The sequence below is a fragment of the Elephantulus edwardii genome, unplaced genomic scaffold (genome assembly GCF_000299155.1).
Source record: "Elephantulus edwardii isolate Elephantulus edwardi_28Jun2011 unplaced genomic scaffold, EleEdw1.0 scaffold00511, whole genome shotgun sequence".
Taxonomy (NCBI): Eukaryota; Metazoa; Chordata; class Mammalia; order Macroscelidea; family Macroscelididae; genus Elephantulus; species Elephantulus edwardii.
Window position 1 is genome coordinate 553,767 of NW_006400261.1, and position 10,809 is coordinate 564,575.

At 42.4% G+C, this 10,809-nt stretch overlaps 1 pseudogene; it reads left to right on the forward strand.

The window, feature by feature from the left end:
• Positions 1 to 1,610, forward strand: part of LOC102849620 — a 36,410-nt pseudogene extending 34,800 nt beyond the window's left edge.
• The last annotated feature ends 9,199 nt before the right edge of the window (positions 1,611 to 10,809 follow it).

The window sequence follows — 10,809 nt, forward strand, 5'->3', positions numbered from 1 at the left end:
TGAATTATTGAACCTGCTCCTTGGTTCCACTCTGGAGACTAATCTGTGACATCTTAGTGTTTTTATTTTATATTTTTTCGTTTTTGGGGAGAGTGTGTGGGAAATTTGTTTTATTTAGTCTTGTTTTTGTTTCATTCATTAACCAGTGGGCAACCCTTGAGGGGAGGAGGATGGATTGATTTCACATTCCACTTCCTAGGTCTAGTTTAGAAACCATGTTCCCACCTGATGCTCTTAGGAAGGAGTATCGTAAATGCCTCATGCAATAACATACTCCTTTTTGAAAGTTGCCTTCTCTCCACCCTCTGAGTAGGTCCAGTATTTGATGAAAACTCCTGGAAGTGGGTGGAACCTCTCTTGCCCCTCCTCTTTTCTAGGCTGCACTATACATATGACTGTGACTTTCAAGAAAATGTATTTGCCATTTGCTGATAATTTTTGGAAGTTAATGTCCAACTTCTTTTACTGGTAAATGAAGAAAAGTATTGCACCTTTTAAAAGACACCAAATGATTTGAGTTCATAATTAAATTTTATTCCCTGTCAGTCATTATCTAATATGCTTAGTTTAGATGTGCAACTTTATGTAGTATATGATGTGTTCCTAGAACACAGCTGAAGATCTGGTATAGAAGAAACATGAGGGGTGGTGCCAGAAGACAGATGTATATGGAATGATTCACATCCTCTTTCAATTGATGAGGAGGGAGGCCTGCTTCATTAAGAAGGTAGGGGTGGGGAGAATATGTAACAACATGGGGACCAGTCAGGGGAATTCCCTTATTTCTGTTTTACATATGAGGAACCCTAGAGCAGCCAGTTGAAGCTCTCTAGTTGATTAAAAAACCATGGAAAGAGTCTTTTGAAGACTCTACATAAGTGTTAATAGGGATTTATCAGCTCATTTTGGTTTCAGTTTCCTTTTTTTTTTTTTTTAATGATTAGGTAATCTTTTTCACCTTCCCAAATTCCTAATTCTTGTAGATTGATTAGTGTTGAACCAATGCTTTCTCATGTCTCAATTCTTGTATATGCATTCTTTTCAGATGTAATAAACAAACAGAAAAACCCTAAGGGCGGGAAAAAAAGAAGAAATACCACACAATCAATGGTCATAATGCAGAAGTAAGAAAGGCTTTGTCTAGACAAGAAATGCAAGAGGTCCAAAGTTCTAGGAGTGGAAGAGGACGCAACTTCGGTTTTGGGGATTCGCGTGGTGGAAGAGGAAATTTCGGCTCAGGACCAGGAAGTAACTTTAGAGGAGTGTCTGAGAGATATGGAAGTGGTCGTGGATTTGGGGACGGTTACAATGGGAATGGAGGAGGACCTGTTTATGGAGGAGAAAGAGGAGGTTATGGCGGTGGAGGCCCTGGATATGACAACCAGGGTGGGGGCTACGGAGGTGGTTATGACAACTATGGAGGAGGAAATTATGGAAGTGGAAATTACAATGATTTTGGAAATTATAGCCAGCAACCTTCTAACTATGGGCCAATGAAGAGTGGGAATTTTGTTGGTAGCAGGAACATGGGTGGACCATATGGTGGACGAAACTAGGGTCCAGGAGGCAGTGGAGGAAGTGGGGGTTATGGAGGAAGGAGCCAATATTGAGCTTCTTCCTATTGCCATGGGCTTCACTGTATAAATAGGAGAGGATGAGAGCCCAGAAGTAACAGAACAGCTTCAGGTTATCGAAATAACAATGTTAAGGAAACTTATCTCAGTCATGCATAAATATGCAATGATATGGCAGAAGACACCAGGATTGTAAGAAAAAACAAAACAAAAAAAACCCAACCTGCCTTTGAGACTGTTTCTTAGCTTTTTAATTGTTGTTTCTTTCTAGTGATCTTTGTAAGAGTGTAGAAGCATTCCTTCTTTGATAATGTTAAATTTGTAAGTTTTAGGTGACATGTGAAACCTTTTAAAAGATTTTTCTCAACGTTTTGAAAAGCTATTAGCCAGGATCATGGTGCGTGTGTAGAGTCAAGAAGCTGTTGTACATTTATGATTTAATAAAATAATTCTAAAGGAAAAAAAATGCATCAGACTCACATCTTGAATGTTAAGGGTGACATTGGGCAAGATTGGGTAAAAAGGTTATTCTAAATCTGTCTCCCAGGGCATTTCCCAACTTTTGAAAGTGGATGAATAAAAACAGAAAGAACATCACCAGGTATCATTCCCATTGCTGCAGGCAGCCTCTATTCACTGGCCACATGTCATAGGAAGCTGTGGTGGCCTAGTATTAAGGAATTTCCCTGGCAGCCCAAAGGTACAGGGTTCAAATCCACAAGTTTCTCTGCAGGAGAAAGATGGACAATCTCATCCCGTCATATTAATCGCCTCTGAAAATGTGCTGGAGGGTCAGCTGTGGGTCGGTTCTGACTCAATGGTACACAACAACAAGAAGTCATTGAAGCCCTGAGATGTCCTGTGAGGAGAGAGGAGACTGTGGAGCAGGCAGGATGAGCTTCTCCTTCCAGCTCTGTGCCCCTGCAAGCTTAGAGGAAGGGCCCTTCCCTCCAACTCTTCGTGTTTTAGTCCATTAAAATGAGGACCACTGTGCAAGTCAATAAGGGCTTTTCCTTTTGCGTAATAAGATCAAGAAGGCATTTTGCCCAGCACCAGGTACTTGCAACCACATAATAATCCTGGTTCCCTCTCCATCATGATGAATAATTTCTAGCCTAGAAGTATGCCAGACTCTAGGGTTTCTCAACGTGTGGTCCAGAGACCACCTGCCTCAGGACCACCGGCAGTGTTTTGCAAGCGCGAAGCTTTCTGTGTGCAGTGGATTCTGGGGAGTACAAAGGATTTACCTGTGTCACAGGGTCCCCAGGGTGTTCTTTTTAAATTTTTTTTACTGTGATAAAACACAAATGTTGCTGTTGTGTGTTGACGGGTCACCTGCAACTCATAGTGACCTTGTGTACAACAGCCCTAATCCCTGCTCTATCCCTTGCCAATCTTATTGCCTCCAACACACCTCTCTCCTTTATCCCAATCACTGCATCAATCCATCTCATCCAGGGCCTTCCTCTCCTGAGCTGTCCCTCCACCCGCCCAAGCATGATATCCCTCTCCAAGGACTGATCCCACCTTGCAACATGTCCAAAGTTGGTCAGATGAAGCTTCAGAATCCTTGCCTCCAAGGAGCAGCCTGGCTTCACTCTCTCAAGGACGAACTTGTTTGTTCTAGCAGTCCGTGGTATATTCAATACTCCTCCAGCATGACAGCTCAAAGGCATCAACTCTCCTATTATCCCTAGTCATTGCCCAGCTCTCTAATAGCAAAGCGTGTTTTTGTTTTATTTTAGTCATTTTCATCTGAACAGTCTTGTGACATTCATGACATCCTCCATGCTATATAAGCATCACCACTATTTCCAAAGATTTTAATCCCTATAAACAGAAAATCAACACCTTACAGCAATAACTCCTCAATCCTGTGTTTCACCTTCTGGTTGTCATTATTATTGCTGTTATTGGGTGCCATTGAGTAAACTATGACTCATAGTGTTCTGACCTTGCCCTATCATGCACAATTCACATTATTTCTGATGTGGTCAAACCCACTGTCCTGCTGGAGAAGAAAACAAAATATCTCATGGACTGCCAAAAGAACAAGCAAGCCTGTCTTAGAGGGGTGTCAACACGCTGCTCCTTAGGAACAAAGATGTTGATATTTTGTTTCACATACTTGGACCTTGTTGTCCAGAGGGGCCAGTCCTTGGAAAAGGACATCATTCTGGATCAGAGGAAGAGAGAAGACCCTCAATTAGATAAACACCGTGACTGCAACAAGGGGCTTGAGTACCTCCTAATAACCACTACTCAGTGAAGGTCTCTACACTTGCCTCATCTAGGAATATCTTAGAAGTAGAATTGTACAGTATATATATAAAAAAAAAAAACTATTGAGGCTTTTAACTAACTAGATACTTTTCTGCTGGCAATACCCAAATAAAGCGTAATCATTGGTGAGTCTGTTGGGATTGGTGAGTAAAACTTGACATTAACCAAAGAACTGAACGTACGGGCTTATTCTTCTTATTTTTAGTATTGTCTTTTCTCCTTAAAACCACTGAGTTCATTCCACAGATCCTGTGTGCCAGCTATTACTGCAGTCTGTGTTTCAAAAATTTTCTCTGAGCCAGCTCTGAGGGAAAATTGACTGCTGCCACTTGTTCAAAGCAACAGTCCATATGTCTATGCTGAGAGCTGAGTTTGTACTTTGCAGCTTAAATTTAGGGGCTTTTTTGGGTATTTTTAAAAATGCAAATAAATCTACAGATTAAACAGCAGGCAATTTGTGTCTCTTGGAGACAGCCTAGAGGTTTTCTTTATTTCATCATGAAAATTCCATGTTTCACAATAATCGTGGGTTTCTTACTGTAATCTCCCTCCTTTTCGCAGTTTCGTAAAGGTTTTTTTGTCAATTGTCAAGATGTACTATACTTATGACTTTGTTCTAGGTGTTCTGATGGCTTAGTGGTAAGGAACTGAGCTGTCAACCCAAAGATACACTGTTCGAATCCACCACAGGGAAAAGATGGACAATCTCCTTCCAGTGTGATTAACTACCTCTGAAAACCTGCTGGAAGGTCAGCTATGAGTCGGCTCCAACTCGATCCAAACTGGAATAAGACCAAGAGTTTCCCCCAATATGAGCTTTCACAGAAAGCATGCTAAAATCTTGGAAGTCAGGACAATGTCCCTGGGATTTCTTTCTTTTTTTTTTTTTTTTGTAAGAAAAGTCCTCTGAGCTTAGTCTCTATTACACGCTCTTCAGACGTAGCCAAAGAGAAAAGATGCTGGACAGCGGAATGGAGAAGTGGGTTAACCTTCTTCCTCACACTGTGGTTCTCATGAACCTGTTTCAGATCCAGTCATCAGATTATTCATTAAGCATCCATCTGGCATATCAGACACACTGGATAATTAGGAGTAATGAATAAGAGCACAAAACAAGACCAATTAAAAGACCTTCTTCCACTATTAATAGTGCTTGCAAGTCACCAATTGTCAAGCACCACCCAGATCCTGTCCATAAGAAAGAATAAAACAAAACATCTATTGAGAAGGCGAACTTTTGAGATCATGATGTCAGAACAGGGCGGAACTGCAAGAGTCAGGATGGAAATTCACTGGTCAACTGTCAGTATGAGTAACATAAGATGGTAAGACTCGGAGAATCAGGACAAGCGGACCTGGGACAAAAGGCACTCATTGTGGCCAAAGCAGAATTATAACATTTCAAGGGCACCTTTGGGGAAAATTGCTACCAGACCAAATACTGCTGAATAGGCAGTAAGTTCTGGCTGACATAGACCATTACCTATGTCGCAGGCGACTAGACGGCACATAACAACAACAACAACAACAACAACAACAACAACAACAACCATTATTTACATCATCAAAGAGTGCTCATTGTACAGTAGGCATCCAATGAGTGCTTGGTAAATCAATGAAGTAATAAATAAATGAATATCAAAGTGTAATTTATCTTCTGGTTTACCACTTTTTTTGTTTGTTTGTTTATAAAATACTGCCTCACTTAGTCAACCACCTCATAGGCATCCTAAGAAGTTAGATGGGTGCCCAGGTACCCTAAATGGACAGATCATAATAATCAACCTTATGCTCTACCTCAAAATCAACTATCGTGGAACTCCTGCCCTTGGGACCAGCTCATTTGATTGTCTTATTTGCACTGGGTCAGTGAATGCAAATAAGCACAATGGGAATAAGCTGACTCACACCTTAAACATTTTCATTTTAACATCATGGTTAAGTGAGGATGTTGGAGCTAGATAGACTTGATTTGGAACCTGCCACTTAATAGCAGTAAGACTTTTAAAATACTATATAACGTGGGAGAATCTAGAGAGCATTATGCTGAGTGAACTCAGTCTCATAAGGACAAATACTGCATAAGATCATTATTGTGAAAATAAAAGGAGAACTAGTAAGATGTGTATAAAAGTCCAAAAGGGGAAAGGGAGGGAGTTTGGGGAGGATGAAGGGTGGAGCGTGGGGATGGGAGGAAATCCCCAGGATTACAGAGTTTGGTGGTCAGCAGGGAGGGGCCAGGGGTACTGAGGGTGAGGAAGAGGAAAAATCACAGGCTCACGGAGTTTGATGGGTGGAGGGAGGTGGTGAAGGGATTAACAAAGATCCAATGGAAACCTAAAAAGATGGGATAATAGCAGGCATAGCGCAGTGGAGATTAATTTTATAAAACACGGTGTATATGAGTAAATGTTGGAAACACAGTCTGAATGTATAAATGTGTGAAACTAATGCATATGAATTTTGTACGCAAACCAACATAAAATAAAAATCCTGAAAAATAAGAAAGTTATTTAAATTCATTAAAGAGCCCTGGCGGTGCAGTGCTTACGTAGTCAGCTCTCTGAGTTACCGCATTTGAATAAACTCTCAGCGACAGTGTCATCTGGAGGCCTATATATATAGATAAGGAAGGCCGATTCACTCAACAGTTCCAAGGGTTTAGAGCTATCCCTGAAAAACCAAGCACAAAGAACTAAGTCTTTGGGTAAAGTTAAATTCTTTACCCAAATAATTAAATAGTACAATATGTAGCCCTTAGCTGTGAGGATTCAATAAATCTAACCAAGGAAAATGATTAGCAGGGTGCCTATCACATAGAACAGGCACAGCAAGTCAGAAACTCTCAAAGTGTGTTCTAGATGCCATTCCCAGCATCCTCTGTAAATTTAGCCAAGATGAAAATTCTCAACCTCACCTAAAATTTATCAATCAGAAACTCTGAGTATGCGGTACAGCAATATGTTAGCAAGATATCTAAGTGATTCTCAAATTTTATGTATGTGTGTATGTATTTATGTATACTTCTATTTACACTATAAAAATGTGTTGAGGTTATTATAACTTCAGAAGGGACCATCTAGGGTATTTTTGGTTCCAAGTCAAGTTCTTTTGTTGTTGTTGTTGTATCTTAAGCAAAGTTTATTCAAGGGGAACAATTAGAGACAGTGCTTATGAGATGGATTACAAAAACAATCAAGACCCGATTTCTCTGCGTGAAAGGTGATGTAACCCCATGCAGTGTGTAAGTCTTCTTCTCACCTGTCCCTGAGACCTCTAGCTCCTCTGGTGGCAGGAGGACCACCCTCAGTGACAAAGGAGCCACTGAGCTGATCATTTCAAGATATGTAGAGGAGTGGCTAAGTGGTGAGCCCCACTCCCCTTACCCAAGAGAATCTCCCTCCTCAGAGGCCATACATTTCCAGACAGGATAGCGCCAAAGCCAGGAGACCCACACCCACACCCCCAAAGAAAAAAATAACAGTAGTAGAAGAGGCAGGTTCAAGCTGGGTGTGCCTGAAAGCGCCAGCAGGTTGAACAGGCACATTTAAGAGAAACCCGCTGATGTTTCCACTGGGTGGGCCCAGTCTCCAGCTCTCCTGCAAGCCTGCCCCAGCCTCTTTCCACCTAGCCATGTGAGGTATTGTGCTTTCCCTCGTCCCCCATTCATAGTTAGCTCCCCTCCACCTCTCGGACCCCCTCCTCCACCACATTAGGTGGTGAGGAGCACCCCCTGGGAGGCGGTGGGTGTTGGGCATGAGAGACCTTAGGAGAGGTCTAGCTCATAGACACCATTGCCTCTGTTGGGGTATAGTAAAGAAGGGCGGTGGTGTCGTCGGAGGTGGTGGATACCTGTCCTTCGCTGATGCCTGCCCTTGAGCAACTTCTCTCCATCCTCAGGCTCCGCTCCAAGTCCAGCAGCTGCCCCATAAAGTTGAAGTTGGGGGAGATGTTGGCCTTCTTTGTCTTGACCAGGTCATAGGCATTGTCGAGACACAGGTAGGCCACGGCGACAGTGACAGAGTGGCTGACCCTGGCCAGGCAATGGACGAACCTGCCGCAGTTCTGGGACAAGGCTTTCTCAACGAATGCTACGGCCTCTGGGAAGAACTGAGAAGAGTTCTGGGAAACATCTGTGTTCTTAGAAGTGTCACATAGGCCACCGCAGAACCCAAAAATCTAGTCTATCCTCCATCTTTGCTTTGGTCAAGGCAATGAAAATCACGTCCTCACCCAAAGTGTCAAACGGACTTGAGCTATGGAGACATAATCTACAGGGAGTTGTGATGAACCCAAAGAGGGTGTCTCTCCGATGGTTCATCTGTGACTCTGGAGGAGAAAGGTAGGCGGTGGCCTCGTATGTGATGTGCTCACTTAGAAACCCAACTTGGGGTCTCAGCTGGGTTGGTTCTACTCCACAGCAGTGAGTGATGGGAGAGAAACAGGACGAAATGAATGCCCCTGGTCTGTCACCATGTGAGATGTGTAATGTGATCTTGCATTTAGATCTGAACTCCACATTCTTTGGGAACTATGCTAGGTAGATTTTGTTATATAGGCTTTCCCAGGGTTACAGATATCTGACTTACATACAATCTGTAGTTATGAACCAGCCTTAGTAAAGCCTATTTTATTAAAAGCTCAAGTGATAGCTTTTACCAGCAGTCCCTAACACAATTGCTGTGATCCCCAGGGAAGGCAGGGTTACCTTGAAGTCCAACTACACCCCTAAGATAATCCACCTTTTGGGTAACTATTCATCCTGCTTCACTGTGGAAGCTGACAGCGTGAACTCTGAGTCAACATGCAAATCGACACGCCCCTCTGTGGGGAGTTTGGGGCTGATGGGCAAGAATACCATGATTTCCAAGACCATCTGATGACACATGATGAACAGTCTGGCTCTGGAGAAACTGTTGTTTCACATCCAGAGGAATGGGGGCTTTTTGTTTACCAGGGAAAACCTAACTTAGATCAAGGACATGCTGCTGACCAACAAGGTACAACTGGGGCCACTGCCCTATGTACCAACTTTGTTTTCTGATCTGAGTCTTGAGAAGATCTCCTTCTTCCAGGTTTTGAGCATCACCACTAAAATCTTGAGATAGTCCACTGCCTTCCAGTTGAATCTAACTCATAATGACCCTCTATCTGGTTTCCGAGACGGTTGTGGTTGTTATTGTTAGGTGCCATCGAGTCAAGCGCAAATCATAGCAACCCTATGAACAAAAGACCTGAACCCTGCTTTATCCTGCACCATCCTGATACACAAGAGTCCATTACAGCAGTCACCATGTCAACCCATCTAGTTGAGGGTCTTCCTCTCCTTCGCCAATCCTCCACCATTGTCAGCATCATGTCCTTCACCAAGGAGTAGTCCCTCCTACCAACATGTCCAAAGTATGTGAGGTGAAGCCTCATCATTCTTGCTTCCAAAGACCACTCCATCTTCACCCTCTCCAGGAGATATTTGTTTGTCCTTTTGGCCATCCGTGGGATATTCAGTGCTCCTCTCCAACACCACAGCTCAAAGGTATCAATTCTTCTTCTGTCATCCTTATTTATTGTCCAGCTCTTAGATGGATATCAAGTAATTGGAAAGACTATGGCTTGAATCAGACACACTTCAGTCTTCAAACGGATATCATTACTCCTCAATAATTTGGAGAGGTCCCTAATTGCAGATTTCCCCAGTGCAATGTGTCACTTTATTTCCTGACTGCTGACACCAAGAGAATTAATTGTGGATCCAAGCGAGACGAAGCTGTTGAGAGTTTCAATCTCCTCCCCATCCATCATGACACATGCCTATTGGTCCAGTGGTAAGAATCTTTGTTTTTCTGACATTGAGATGCTATCCATGCCAAAGGCTGCTTTCCTTGATCTTCTGCAACAAATATTTCAAGTCCGGATTGTATCCTCTGCATCATGCAGGTTATTGATGAGTCTTCTTCCAATCCTGATGCCACACTTCTTCTCATAGAGTCCAGCTTCTCAGAGAATTTGCTCAGCATACAGATTGAATAGGTATGGAGAGAGAATAAAACCTTGACACACTCCATTCTCAATTTTAAACCATGCAGTGTCCATGCCTTATTCACACAACAGTCTCCTGGTCCAGGTATACTTTCTGCATGAGAGTCCATGGGATTTCCATTCTTCTCAATGTCAGCCACAGGTTGTTATGATCTACACAGCCAAATGCCTTTGTATAGTCAATAAGCACAAACAGACATTTTTCTGATATTCCTTACTTTCAACCAGGATCCATCTGATATCAACAATGATATCGCTGGTGACACGGCCTCTTCTAAATCCTGCCTGAACTTCTGGCAACTCTTGATCTGTGTACTATTCTAGCCCCTTTTTAATGATCTTCAGAAGTATTTTGCTTGCACGTGATAGCAATGCTAAGTATTTGATAATTTACACATTCAGTTGGATCATCTTTCTTGGGAATTGGAACAAATATGAACCTCTTCTAATCTGTTGGCCAGACAGCTCTTCTCCAAATTTCCTGACATAGACTGATGAGTACATCCAAGGCTGCACTTGTTAATTGGAACAAGTCAATTGGTATCTCATTGATATTCCAGAGGAGATATATATATCTGTGTTTGTGTATGTATATATCTATGTGTCTCTCTCTGTGTGTGTGGATAGATAGATAGATAGATAGATAGATAGATAGACAAAATTTTTACAGTTTCCACACTCTGTTGGGTCACCTTTCTTTGGAATGGAATAAAATATAGATCTCTTCCAGTCAGCTGGCCAAGTGGTTCTTCTCCAGATTTCTTGGCACAACTTGGTGAGCACATCCAGGGCAGCATCTGTTAGCTGAAATACGCCAATTACTATACCATCTATTCCTGCGGCCTTATTTCTGGCTATTTCCTTCAAAGCAGCCTGAACTTCTTCTTTCATCACCATAGGCTCTTGCTCATATGTT